A 15,188-nucleotide genomic window follows, 5' to 3' on the forward strand; every position below is an offset into this window, starting at 1 on the left:
CTAATATTCTACATTAAAAGCCTCGAATGAAAGAAAACACATTATAGCCTATTGATTATCATTTCAATGTGTAATTTTTTTTCGTGAATTGTGAATTGCCTCAATGCGGATCATCCAATGGTTGATTGGTTTGCATTGTGATTTCTTGACTGAAATATTTATTGATTGAATGACTGAAAGGTTGATTGAGTGAGTGATTGAGAACAACTATTTCCTTCAATACAAGCTGGACAAATACAGGACTGAAACATATTCTATAACGCCACCCCTTGGACAGTGGCGGATCCAGGGGTCCGCCTTGAGAAAAAAAATAATGTAAGAACACGTGATTTTTACCTTTTGGGGGGGTTCAGACCCCCCCCCCCAAAAAAAAAAAAAAAAAAAAAAAAAATGTGCTCACTACCCCCCCCCCCCCCCCCCCCCCTCCAACTGAGCGACTTTTCGGCCAGCACGATTTTCAAATTTTCGGACCAAAAAAAAATAATTAATTGCAATTTGCCCCGACCCATAACATAAACAAATCCTCTATGTGGGCATGCCTTGAACCATAATGCATGTCCCTACAGAGGAATTTTACCTATTGGGGGCCGGGGGTAAATGCAATGAATTATTTGTCATTTATTCCATTTTCTTTCCTTTTTTTTTGGTGGTATTTGTGGGGGCGGCGACGTACAGTGTACCCTAGCCCCCGCTGTGTACAGTTATGATTCAGTTGCTTAGCAATGGCCTCGTTACTGTGAGGCCCCATAATAAAAACAGTGGCGATCAGCTATATTAGTGCCTTTTTGGGAGGCATTAATCCTCATTACTGTCAGTTATGACTTAAGGGCGTAGGTCCCCTAGTTGATTAGCATAGTAGCACACACATGCTTTATTAGTCAAGCAAAACAAACACTCGCGAATTATTATTCAATAAAATCGGAGAATGTATTTATTACTATAAGGAATAATCATTGTCAAAAATCGTTCCATAAATTGGGGTAAAAATAATTATTCCACCAGGCGCGTGAGCATGGGGGGGGGGGGGGGGGGGTTGAACCCCCCCCCCTCCTTTTGTATTTTTTATGTGTGTATTTTGGAGGAAACCCCCCCCCCCCCCCACCCCCCACCCCTTTTGGTAATATTTTATTTTTTTTATTTTTTATTTAATTTTTTTTTTTTTTTATTAATGGCTGATCTAAAAAAAGTTTTTCCCTCGTAAATACGGATAAAAAACGTTGTTTATAATTTATCTCCCTTTGCATCGGATAAGCTATAGGGAATTTAAAGTGTGGTCCAAACCTGTCAGCTGATTATCATGATGTTTTGAACAATAAGGGCATCCGAATAGCCAAATTTAATGAGACATTTATTCTTCCAAACTGACGTACACAAATAATTCCCAACCTTCTCTTTAAAGTCACGGTGTCGCAATCTATTGCAACTGCAGTCACTGACGTAACAAAATGTTGCAATAAAGACACCTTGCCAGGGCGAGATCACAGTGTATTGCGAAATAATATTTGAAGCCCCTGGGGTACATCATATACGAACACTTCTGATTGGTCGATGAAATAAAGACGCGGGCTCTGAATGGACAGGCGAGTTAATATTTCTCAGTAAGTGGGCGTGGTGAATTGGATGCACCTCGCCTTGATGCCCTATATAAAGACATCCATAGTGCAGTCAAGACAACATTTTGTATAGCTGAAAGAGGTCAGGGAATGTACGGCGGGTGTAGACACTTTGAAATTCTTACATATATTTTTACATCAATTTCTATTTCAACATGAAACAAAGCAGTCTTGGTAGACTTCTTTTGACATCATCTGGAGCAAATCGTCTGCACAGGTAAGAGAATATCTATGTATTTATTTTCATTGTTTTATCTTTATATCAGCAAAGTAAAATCATTTCTTTTTTCCCATGAAGATAAGACAACCTTTAATGAAGAGACTTTCCATTTATTTCATATTTCATATTGCCCTGAAATTGGGGTGGTCTTTTAATTAATGGTAAAAATGATTTATGAAATAGAAAGTGATGGAATAGCCCTATCTTTGGGTTCCAGTGGTTTATGACTGTATATAAAGGAGAATTAACCTCTAGACTATGAAGCATTAAGTAGAGAGTAAACCAACGTTTCATATGATGTAAAGAGCATTGCTTTAGGCCAAATAATATCGTCTTTCAAGTACAATATAAAAATCCTAGTTCGCCATATTTACGACATCGTCTGCTTCCCAAGGAAACTGTCATTTTGTCTTCCCTTCAAAAACTTCCGGGTTGTGACGTATATCGCACGGAGAACCGATGTAGCGCAGCGCGCACGTTATTATGCAATACACTTCAAACATGGTGTACTGCCAAATGTTTGGTTGTAATAAATGTTCCTCGAAAATCAAGAGGAAATCGTTTTATTGGTTTCCATAATCACACAATCGCGATGAAATATTCGAGATATGAGTAGTAGCTCTACGGTGGAGAAATATCTGGACAAAAAAGATTACGACAAGAAAAACAGTGTGATCTGCAGTGATCATTTTACATTTTACAGCAGGGAAACGTACGTACGCAATGGCGACTCCGTGCGATACGTCACAGAGCGCCGGGCGTGCGCAAACACAATGGCGACTTTCTAAAGATTCTCAGAGCCGCGAAAGACGAAGCCGATTCTGAAAAAAGTTACGTCCTCCCTTTCGTCAAATATACGATGTTTTTATATTTTTAAGATAATGTTTCAAATGGCCTACACACTGAAATGTAGTTTGAAGTTAAATCTCCTTTAACCTTCTCATAAAGAAAGTGTCTATATTTTTTAAATCCATAATTCGTTTTCATCCGGCGATAAAGCATAGCCACTTGATGTATCTTTTTTTTCAGTACGGTGATTATATAATTTCTCATTATTCAATTTTTTCAAGAAATGTGAGTTTATTAGTTATCAAATATGTAAAATTATTTGTTTTAAATTGACGGAGCAAACATAGAAACCATTGAGAAAAAAGCTATTTCTTACTCTTGTCAACAAAGGCTAGTTTGTGGAGCTTATTTTCAATTATTTTGCAATAAGTGGTGGGGTGTGATTTTGCATCCAGATAAAATCTCGCAAAACTGATTCTCAGAATACCGATTTTTTTTTTTTAAAGATCAAGGATATTTTATCTTACTGCAATAAAAAAAATTAACACTAAGATATTAATAAGAACGAAAAGGTTTGATAAATATGTTTTCACATTTAATACCTAGAACTCAGCCTTCTAAAAATAAGTCTCTGTTTGCCCCCCCCCCCCCCCCAATTCAATTTTCATCATTTTGCCAACATGTGCACTTCTTTTTTTCAACAATTTTGAAACTTGTACAGATACAATATGTCTTCGAAACAGCCACCATCACAGGTGAGCGCTGGAGCCGACCGTTTGGGCTACAGTTCCGGTGGAATCAAGTCCGGTACGGCCGCAGCTGACCAAATGGCCAGCACTGCGAAGGATCACGGTGGCAAAGTCCCAGCAGGAAGCCCGGTCTCTCATATGCAGTCCTCCGGAAGCAAGGGCCAAAGCTCTAAAGGCGGAAGCAAGGGCCAAAGCTCTAAAGGCGGCGGCGGTGGCGGACGTAGGAAGTAGACTGGACATCATTCGGGACCGGTCAAGATAACAATGGTTGATCGAGGCGAACTAGATAGTCATTAAAAAAAATATTGACGTATAATTATTATTTTGATTCCAATTTCATCCCATCATGCCTGTACCCATGTTAAGTAGCATAAGCCTAGTTGGTGTGGGGTAGAGGGGTTCAAGGAGGACCAGCTAGCTCCTCCATTGATTGTTGACGACTCAACATATATCTACATTTGCTGGCTGTATCTGACGTGCATGTCACCCACGTTCGGTCTTCGCCGCCTTATAAAAAAAAACCTCATATGATTGACGCCTCGGAGTAGGCTAAGTCTAACGCTAATAAAAATTGCATTTAAAGGAGGTAATTTTTATTCAAGGAACTCCAGTCTACTCATTATTTTCCCTGAATTTTAAAAGAATAAAAGTAGCCTTTAAAAATTTGCAAAGTTTCCCCAGGTTTTCATTGGCCAAATGATAGCAAAGGTGATGATGATGATGATGATGATGATGATGATAATGATGATTTATTGTGCAGTGCTCTACTTTCAATGTTGCTCGCCGAAAAATTTAATTTCTTTCTTATTATCCTTCGTTTCATGATGTTTTTCTTTCTAGAACGTTGTCATTTCGAAAAGTGCACCAATTGCGGCATTATAAATGACGGCACGGAGGCCAAATACCCTTGAATTTCCAATATCAAAGTATGTCTTTCAATGTGCAAAAACAAGTTTATGTATTCGTATTCGTGTAAAATGTAAACGATAAGGCCTACAGCTATTGTGTAATTGAGGTAATGACATGTAATTGGTCCTTTATTTAATATTAAAATATGACCTTTAATGTACAGTACAAATTGTTTCATCCTTACCCTGTCTGTTTGATTTAATTCTAATAAAATGTCCGCAAATTTGAAAAACACTTGTTATCATGTACAAAACCATGCGATTGGGCCTACCCATTTGTAAAGTGTAAAAGATTAGAATGAAAAAAAAAGAAAATTGTTTGGTTAATCAGTTATTTCGTTTGTCCGTTCTAGTTGCCCGTAACGAATCAAATACCTTTAATTTCCTCCCTCTCTCTCAATTTTTTTAAAATTTCATCTGTCAATGAGTATCTGTAATTGTCTAATATTCTACATTAAAAAGCCTCGAATGAAAGAAAATACATTATAGCCTATTGATTATCATTTCAATATGTAATTTTTTTTTGTGAATTGTGAATTGCCTCAATGCGGATCATCCAATGGTTGATTGGTTTGCATTGTGATTTTTTGACTGAAACATTTATTGATTGAATGATTGAAAGGTTGATTGAGTGAGTGATTGAGAACAACTATTTCCTTCAATACAAGCTGGACAAATACAGGACTGTAACATATTCTATAACGCCACCCCTTGGACAGTGGCGGTCCGCCTTGAGAAAAAAAAATCATGTAAAAACACGTGATTTTTACCTTTTTTTGGGGGGGGGGTTGGGATCCACCCGGTGGAATCAAGTCCGGTACGGCCGCAGCTGACCAAATGGCCTGCACTGCGAAGGATCACGGTGGCAAAGTACCAGCAGGAAGCCCGGTCTCTCATATGCAGTCCTCCGGAAGCAAGGGCCAAAGCTCTAAAGGCGGAAGCAAGGGCCAAAGCTCTAAAGGCGGCGGCGGTGGCGGACGTAGGAAGTAGACTGGACATCATTCGGGACCGGTCAAGATAACAATGGTTGATCGAGGCGAACTAGATAGTCATTAAAAAAAAATATTGACGTATAATTATTATTTTGATTCCAATTTCATCCCATCATGCCTGTACCCATGTTAAGTAGCATAAGCCTAGTTGGTGTGGGGTAGAGGGGTTCAAGGAGGACCAGCTAGCTCCTCCATTGATTGTTGACGACTCAACATATATCTACATTTGCTGGCTGTATCTGACGTGCATGTCACCCACGTTCGGTCTTCGCCGCCTTATAAAAAAAAACCTCATATGATTGACGCCTCGGAGTAGGCTAAGTCTAACGCTAATAAAAATTGCATTTAAAGGAGGTAATTTTTATTCAAGGAACTCCAGTCTACTCATTATTTTCCCTGAATTTTAAAAGAATAAAAGTAGCCTTTAAAAATTTGCAAAGTTTCCCCAGGTTTTCATTGGCCAAATGATAGCAAAGGTGATGATGATGATGATGATGATGATGATGATAATGATGATTTATTGTGCAGTGCTCTACTTTCAATGTTGCTCGCCGAAAAATTTAATTTCTTTCTTATTATCCTTCGTTTCATGATGTTTTTCTTTCTAGAACGTTGTCATTTCGAAAAGTGCACCAATTGCGGCATTATAAATGACGGCACGGAGGCCAAATACCCTTGAATTTCCAATATCAAAGTATGTCTTTCAATGTGCAAAAACAAGTTTATGTATTCGTATTCGTGTAAAATGTAAACGATAAGGCCTACAGCTATTGTGTAATTGAGGTAATGACATGTAATTGGTCCTTTATTTAATATTAAAATATGACCTTTAATGTACAGTACAAATTGTTTCATCCTTACCCTGTCTGTTTGATTTAATTCTAATAAAATGTCCGCAAATTTGAAAAACACTTGTTATCATGTACAAAACCATGCGATTGGGCCTACCCATTTGTAAAGTGTAAAAGATTAGAATGAAAAAAAAAGAAAATTGTTTGGTTAATCAGTTATTTCGTTTGTCCGTTCTAGTTGCCCGTAACGAATCAAATACCTTTAATTTCCTCCCTCTCTCTCAATTTTTTTAAAATTTCATCTGTCAATGAGTATCTGTAATTGTCTAATATTCTACATTAAAAAGCCTCGAATGAAAGAAAATACATTATAGCCTATTGATTATCATTTCAATATGTAATTTTTTTTTGTGAATTGTGAATTGCCTCAATGCGGATCATCCAATGGTTGATTGGTTTGCATTGTGATTTTTTGACTGAAACATTTATTGATTGAATGATTGAAAGGTTGATTGAGTGAGTGATTGAGAACAACTATTTCCTTCAATACAAGCTGGACAAATACAGGACTGTAACATATTCTATAACGCCACCCCTTGGACAGTGGCGGTCCGCCTTGAGAAAAAAAAATCATGTAAAAACACGTGATTTTTACCTTTTTTTGGGGGGGGGTTGGGATCCACCCGGTGGAATCAAGTCCGGTACGGCCGCAGCTGACCAAATGGCCTGCACTGCGAAGGATCACGGTGGCAAAGTACCAGCAGGAAGCCCGGTCTCTCATATGCAGTCCTCCGGAAGCAAGGGCCAAAGCTCTAAAGGCGGAAGCAAGGGCCAAAGCTCTAAAGGCGGCGGCGGTGGCGGACGTAGGAAGTAGACTGGACATTCGGGACCGGTCAAGATATCAATGGTTGATCGAGGCGAACTAAATAGTCATTAAAAAAACATTGTTGACGTACAATTATTATTTTGATTCCAATTTTATCCCATCATGCCTGTACCCATGTTAAGTAGCATAAGCCTAGTAGGTGTGGGGTAGAGGGGTTCAAGGAGGACCAGCTAGCTCCTCCATTGATTGTTGACGACTCAACATATATCTACATTTGCTGGCTGTATCTGACGTGCATGTCAACCACGTTCGGTCTTCGCCGCCTTATAAAAAAAACCCTCATATGATTGACGCCTCGGAGTAGGCTAAGTCTAACGCTAATAAAAATTGCATTTAAAGGAGGTAATTTTTATTCAAGGAACTCCAGTCTACTCATTATTTTCCCTGAATTTTAAAGGAATAAAAGTAACCTTTAAAAATTTGCAAAGTTTCCCCAGGTTTTCATTGGCCAAATGATAGCAAAGGTGATGATGATGATGATGATGATAATGATGATTTATTGTGCAGTGCTCTACTTTCAATGTTGCTCGCCGAAAATTTTAATTTCTTTATTATTATCCTTCGTTTCATGATGTTTTTCTTTCTAGAACGTTGTCATTTCGAAAAGTGCACCAATTGCGGCATTATAAATGACGGCACGGAGGCCAAATACCCTTTAATTTCCAATATCAAAGTATGTCTTTCAATGTGCAAAAACAAGTATATGTATTCGTATTCCTGTAAAATGTAAACGATAAGGCCTACAGCTATTGTGTAATTGTAGTAATGACGTTTAATTGGTCCTTTATTTAATATTAAAATATGACCTTTAATGTACAGTACAAATTGTTTCATCCTTACCCTGTCTGTTTGATTTAATTCTAATAAAATGTCCGCAAATTTGAAAAACACTTGTTATCATGTACAAAACCATGCGATTGGGCCTACCCATTTGTAAACTGTAAAAGATTAGAATGAACAAAAAAGAAAATTGTTTGGTTAATCAGTTATTTCGTTTGTCCGTTCTAGTTGCCCGTAACGAATCAAATACCTTTAATTTCCTCCCTCTCTCTCATTTTTTTTTAAATTTCATCTGTCAATGAGTATCTGTAATTGTCTAATATTCTACATTAAAAAGCCTCGAATGAAAGAAAACACATTATAGCCTGTTGATTATCATTTCAATATGTAATTCTTTTTTGTGAATTGTGAATTGCCTCAATGCGGATCATCCAATGGTTGATTGGTTTGCATTGTGATTTTTTGACTGAAATATCTATTGATTGAATGACTGAAAGGTTGATTGAGTGAGTGATTGAGAACAACTATTTCCTTCAATACAAGCTGGACAAATACAGGACTGTAACATATTCTATAACGCCGCCCCTTGGACAATGGCGGATCCAGGGGTCCGCCTTGAGAAAAAAAATCATGTAAAAACACGTGATTTTTACCTTTTTGGGGGGTTGGGACCCACCCCCGGCGCTAAGGGGGGGGGGGGGGGGGAGGGTGCAAATTTTTTAATTTTCGACGACCCCCCAAAAAAATGTGCTAACTACCCCCCCCCCCCCCCCCCCTCCACCCCCACCCCCACTGAGCGACTTTTCGGCCGGCACGATTTTCAAATTTTCGGACCAAAAAAAAAAAAAAAAGTGTCCTCTTACCCCCCCCCCCCCCCCCCCCCCCAATTAAATTATCAATGATTAATTGCAATTTGCCCCGACCCATAACATAAACGAATCCTCTATGTGGGCATGCCTTGAACCATAATGCATGTCCCTACAGAGGAATTTTACCTATTGGGGGCCGGGGGAAAATGCAATGAATTATTTGTCATTTATTCCATTTTCTTTCCTTTTTTTTGTTGGTATTTGTGGGGGCGGCGACGTACAGTGTACCCTAGCCCCCGCTGTGTACAGTTATGATTCGGTTGCTTAGCAATGGCCTCGTTACTGTGAAGCCCCATAATAAAAACCGTGTCGATCAGCTATATTAGTGCCTTTTTGTGAGGCATTAATCCTCATTACTGTCAGTTATGACTTAAGGGCGTAGGTCCCCTAGTTGATTAGCATAGTAGCACACACATGCTTTATTAGTCAAGCAAAACAAACACTCGCGAATTATTATTCAATAAAATCTGAGAATGTATTTATTACTATAAGGAATAATCATTGTCAAAATCGTTCCATAAATTGGGGTAAAAATAATTATTCCACCCAGGCGCGTGAGCATGGGGGGGGGGTATTTTTTATGTGTGTATTTTTGAGGAAACCCCCCCCCCCCCCCTTTTGGTAATATATATTTTTTTTTTTTTTTTTATTTAAAAAAAAAAAAATTATATTAATGGCTGATCTAAAAAAAGTTGACCTTACCCCCCCCCCCCCAACGGAGACAAATGTCAAATTTCGAGACCCCCCTCCACCCCCCCCCCCCCCCCAAAAAAGTGTGCTCTTTCACCTTTTTGTTTGTCAATTATGTCAAAGATACTGTAAGAGCTGGAACCACAATAAAATGAGACAACGAATTTGTAGACATGTGAAGTGCCTCGAATACAAACGTTTGGGTGAATTTCAGTGTTATTTTCCTTAAACCTGAGTTTTCTTTCTGTAATTGATTGATTAATTGGTCGATAGATTGGTTGATTGGGTGGTTTGGTGAAGGTAGCGAGGCAGGCGCGGATCCAGGATTTTCCAATAAGGGGGGCCGGAAATTTGAAAATTGCGCAAACAGTTTTTCAACTCAACATACCAATAGTGACAAGGTCATATTAGAAGCACTATACCGATAATTTTTTTTTGACATTTTCATCGGGGGGGGGGGGAGGGCTGAAGCCTCTTGCCCGAAAAGTAATTTTCTGGTTTCACAATTCGGCTAGTGAGCGAAGCGAGCGAGCAAAAATTTGAGGATAATATGTATTTTGTGAAAGTGTTATTTATCACCAAAATATACGAGAAAAGATATAACAAATTCATATTCAGGCAGCTCGCTGTCCTCGCTGTCCCCTCCCCCCTCCCCCCCCCCCCCCCATTACGCGCAAAGCGCAGAAGCTTTAATGTTCACGAAATTATTAGAGAAAGAAGAGGATTCGTTGTACCGTTCTCGGTTAATTGTTAATCATTGTCTGAATTCAGTTTCCATACCCCCTCCCGCGCGAAGAGCGGAAGCTTTGACGTTTCATTTAATCATTAGAGAAAGAGTACCGTTCTCGACTCTTAAGCCTTGTCTGAATTGAGTCCCCCCCCCCCCTTCCCTATCCCGCGCGAAGCGCGGAAGCTTTGACGTTTCAATAAATTATTAGAGAAAGAAGACGATTCGTTGTACCATTCTCGATTCTTAATCACCGTCTGAATTCAGTTTCTATACCCCCTCCCACGCGAAACGCGGAAGCTTTGACGTTTCATTAAATCATTAAAGAAGAGTACCGTTCTTCACTCTTAATCCTTGTCTGAATTGAGTTCCCCCCTCTCCCGCGTGAAGCGCAAAAGCTTAACGTTTCATTAAATTATTAGAGAAAGAAGACGATTAGTTGTACCGATCTCGATTCCTAATCCTTGTCTGAATTGAGTTTTCCCCCCCCCCCCTCTCTCTCTCGCGAAGCGCAGAAGCCTTGACGTTTCATTCAATTATTGGAGAAAGAAGACGATTCGTTGTTCCGTTCTCGGTTCTTAATCATTGTCTGAATTCAGTTTCCCCCCTCCGCGCAAAGCGCGGAAGCTTTGACGTTTCATTGAATTATTAGAGAAAGAAGATGATTTGTTGTACCATTCTCGACTCTTATTCCTTGTCTGAATTCAGTTTTCCCCCTCCCGCGCGAAGCGCGGAAGCTTTGACCTTTAATAGTTTAATGAAATTATTAGAGAAAGAAGATAATTCGTTGTTCCATCTCGACCCTCAATCCTCCTCTGAATTCAGATTACCCCCTCAAGCGCAAAGCGCAGAAGCTTAACGTTTCATTAAATTATTAGAGAAAGAAGACGATTCGTTGTACCGTTCTCGATTCTTAATCATTGTCTGAATTCCGTTTCCATACCCCCTCCCGCGCGAAGCGCGGAAGCTTTGACGTTTCATTAAATGATTAGAGAAAGAGTACCGTTCTCGACTCTTAATCCTTGTCTGAATTGAGTTCCCCCCCCCCCCCCCTCTCCCGCGCAAAGCGCGGAAGCTTTGACGTTTCATTAAATTATTAGAGAAAGAAGACGATTCGTTGTACCGTTCTCGGTTGTTAATCATTGTCTGAAATCAGTTTCCACCATCCGCGCGAAGCGCGGAAGCTTTGACGTTTCATTGAATTATTAGAGAAAGAAGATGATTCGTTGTTTCATTCTCGACTCTAAATCCTTGTCTGAATTCAGTTTTCCTCCTCCCGCGCGTAGCGCGTAAGCTTCTGATGCTTCATTAAATTATGAGAGAAAAAAGATGATTCGTTGTCTCATTCTCGATTCTTAATCCTTGTTTGAATTCATTTTCCACCTTCCGCGCGAGGCGCGGAAGCTCTGACCTTTCATAGTTTTAATGAAATTATTAGAGAAAGAAGATAATTCGTTGTTCCATTCCCGACTCTTAATCCTTCTCTGAATTCAGTTTTCCCCTCCAGCGCAAAGCGCAGAAGCTTAAAGATAAACTTGAGTTCTGGTAAAAAAAAGAAAATGAATTCTCACAGAATCTAGCGAAACTAACACTGAATGTTCAAGATTACAAATAAATGTCATGTGCCAAACAATTTTGGAAGAAAATGTATACTGGCTGAGTAATGAGCATAGAAAGATAAGGAAATCGGGGTAGTACTGGCCCCGACACCATGTGCGTTGTCCCATGTACATCTTCCTGTGTAAGTGATTGTTACTTTACCAAGACTCTGCCAAATTTATGATGATTTTGATGACTATAGAACCTTGCATTACACACCATTACTTGCATGCTATATGATCAACTTTTCTGATCCATTCCACACTTTTTCTTTCAAAATGCAATCGCATTACCAGTACTCAAGTTTATCTTTAACGTTTCATTAAATTATTAGAGAAAGAAAATGATTTGTTGTACCGTTTTAGACTTGTCAAAAATGTTTTTTTTGTCTGCTCCTTTTTTCGTCCTATGTCCTCTTACTGCCCCTACCGCCCCTAGCTACGCATGCTTTAAAAGGAAAATGAAACAATCATAATTGTGATAGCATACAATTAGGTCAGTAGAAATGAAAGGGAAAAAAGATCTATGTATACACCAACCATGAAATAATCGCGACCGGGAGCGTCATATCTTATTTTTGTGTTATCGGGCGAGGGCCGGAGCGGAGCGACCAAGCGAGATTTTGCAATGTATAATGCTAAAATTTTGCATTCTAGAAAATCCTTTAGTCCAATATGTACGTTCTTTCCGCTACATGTATATTTCTTTCTAGCTATATATCTAAATTTCCGGGGGACGTGTCTCTCTATCGGGCCCAGGATCGCCGCCGCTGTCCATTATCACTACCTACATGAGTTCAAATAGAAGCACAAGCGAGTTGGTATGAGCTGAATCCAAATGAAGGGCAAAATAAGAGTTGTGAAGCGGCCCTACCGTTAATTTAAAATTTGACTGTTTAGTATATAGCTTCTATTTGAAAGACATCCAATACATTGTGCCCTTTTCAATTTTTGTCAAAAAGCAGGGGCTGTTTGAACGTTTAACTTTGAATCCGTGGCTCGAGATTTTATGCGGCCGGCCCGGCCCCCTCTATTCAATAACGTTTCCCAAGCCTTCTGGAATGACCCCAAATCTCCGGATTACAGTTTTTCCCTTATTCGTCGTTACTGTCACTTAGCGCCATTTCCTTGTCTTTTCCCCTTTCTCACCCGACTTTTCTCTTCGCCTTCCCACCCCCCCCCCCCCCCACCCACTCAGTGTTATCTAGGGTATGCGCATGTATGTTCCCTCTCTTAGTTTGAAAGCACCCCTTTATCTTCGGTGTGTAGAGTCAGTGCGGGCCGGATTTGTGTGTATTACGGGCCGGACTTTGTTGCGTGAAAAGTAACCCTTTATCGGAAATTTTGGGAACACAAAATCGATCCCTCCGACCCCGGAGTGGGAGTGAGGTGGGGGATCTTCTTCTTCTTTTTCTTTCTCTCTCTCTCTCTTCTTTCTTTTCTCTTCTCTTTTCTTTTCTCTTCTCCTTTCTTTTCTCTTCTCCTTTTTTTCTTCTCTTCTCCTTTCTTTTTTTTTCTCTTTTTTTTTTGCGCCGTCCATAGGGGGCGCGGCCGTTTCGGCCCCCCCCCCTGGATCCGCCACTGGCGAGGGGCTCGAGCACTCTAAAACACTTTCGCATGCATTGAACTTATATATTCCAATCTGTTCCATACTTTGCCCATCCATGAATAATTCTTACAACGTTATACGATTCACAGTTTGGAAGGGATGAAAGGAAGTGGTGACGTTAAACAATGCACTACATGACTGTGGTCAGGAAGTTTCAATAGCTGTAATAACAAACATACCGGTGAAAAGCTCGGCATGAATCCACATGATATTGATGTTTTATCTATCATGTCTATAAAAGGCACTTTACAAAAAAAGAGATCTTTTTTTTCCCTCGTAAATACGGATAAAAAACGTTGTTCATAATTTTATCTCCCTTTGCATCAGATAAGCTATAGGGAATTTAAAGTGTGGTCCAAACCTGTCAGCTGTTTATCATGATGTTTCGAACAATAAGGGCATCCGAATAGCCAAATTTAATGAGACATTTATTCTTCCAAACTGAGGTACACAAATAATTCCCAACCTTCTCTTTAAAGTCACGATGTCGCAATCTATTGCAACTGCAGTCACTGACGTAACAAAATGTTGCAATAAAGACACCTTGTCAGGGCGAGATCACAGTGCATTGCGAAGTAATTTGAAGCCCCTGGAGGTACATCATATACGAACACTTCTGATTGGTAGGTGGAATAAAGACGCGGGCTCTGATTGGACAGGCGAGGTAATATTTCTCCGGAAGTGGGCGATGTGAATTGGGTGCACCTCGCCTTGATGCCCGATATAAAGACATCCGTAGTGATATATATATATATATATATATCAATTTCAATATATCAATTTCTATTTCAATATGAAACAAAGCAGTCTTGGTAGACTTCTTTTGACATCATCTGGAACAAATTGTCTGCGCAGGTAAGAGAGTATCTATGTATTCGTTTTCATTGTTTTATTTATACAGGCAAAGTAAAATCATATCTTCTTTCCCATGTAGATAAGACAACCTTTAATGAAGAAACTTTCCATTTTATTTCAGTTATAAGTTCAGTTATTAAAAATTCAGTTCATATTTCCCTGAAATTGGGGTGGTCTTTTAGTTCATGGTAAAAATGATCTATGAAATAGAAAGTGATAGAGTAGCCTTATCTGTAGGCAGGGATACTACTGGATAGTGCTTTTAAAAGTTGCAAATGTTCTCCAGTTCTGTCAAGTGTCTTTAATATAATAAACTTCTTTTCATTCTAAAAACATGCTGTTTGTTTGCTTCATTAAGCCCCCCCCCCCCCAGCACACAATGTTCACTAGGTGTAGAATGTCAAATGTTCAGCAATAACACCACTGAGGGTGTTTTATTCCAAAACTTGAAGTCGTTTAAATTCTTAGGTGTTTCCCAATATCATATAAATATTTCATAACAGCCCAATAAACAGAACACTAAAAAGTAACCTCTTTTGGGAGTGTATTTTAAGCGATTTTAAAGTATGGTGCCTTTTGAACTAGATTTAAACGCTATCGACACGTGCCTTCACTTAAACAAAAAGGAACTCCTGTTCACGTTTTCATCTAACCTAAAAACCACCAATTTATCACGCGACTGGAGTAACGTGATCCCACTTACCTCTGTAAATCAAGTGTTTATGACCAAATAACTACTTGACCAAGCAACGAGTTTTTTGTCCGTTAACCGATGGTGGTGATAATTAAGTAATTATTTGGACTTTTGGGCACCTTTATCGATCGGTTTCACAGGTTATCGAAGGTTGATGGTAATAATCACGTTACTTACACCGGCTAATCGTCTTATTGTTCTGTCCGTGAATCTCTGGTTATATTAAATTAGTAATTCTGAGGTGTCTTACACACCTTTTTAAATGGTTTCAAAGTTACCATAACTTTCTTGGTTATGATCACGTGGCTCAAGCTTATTACTAATCTAGGCTGTGAATCCGTGAAATTTAGGTGTGAAAAATTAGTAATTATTAGGTGTCTTAAAACACCTTTTTAAATGGTTTCAAAGATACCATAAC

This window comes from Strongylocentrotus purpuratus, unplaced genomic scaffold (genome assembly GCF_000002235.5).
Source record: "Strongylocentrotus purpuratus isolate Spur 01 unplaced genomic scaffold, Spur_5.0 spur5_contig_848, whole genome shotgun sequence".
Taxonomy (NCBI): Eukaryota; Metazoa; Echinodermata; class Echinoidea; order Camarodonta; family Strongylocentrotidae; genus Strongylocentrotus; species Strongylocentrotus purpuratus.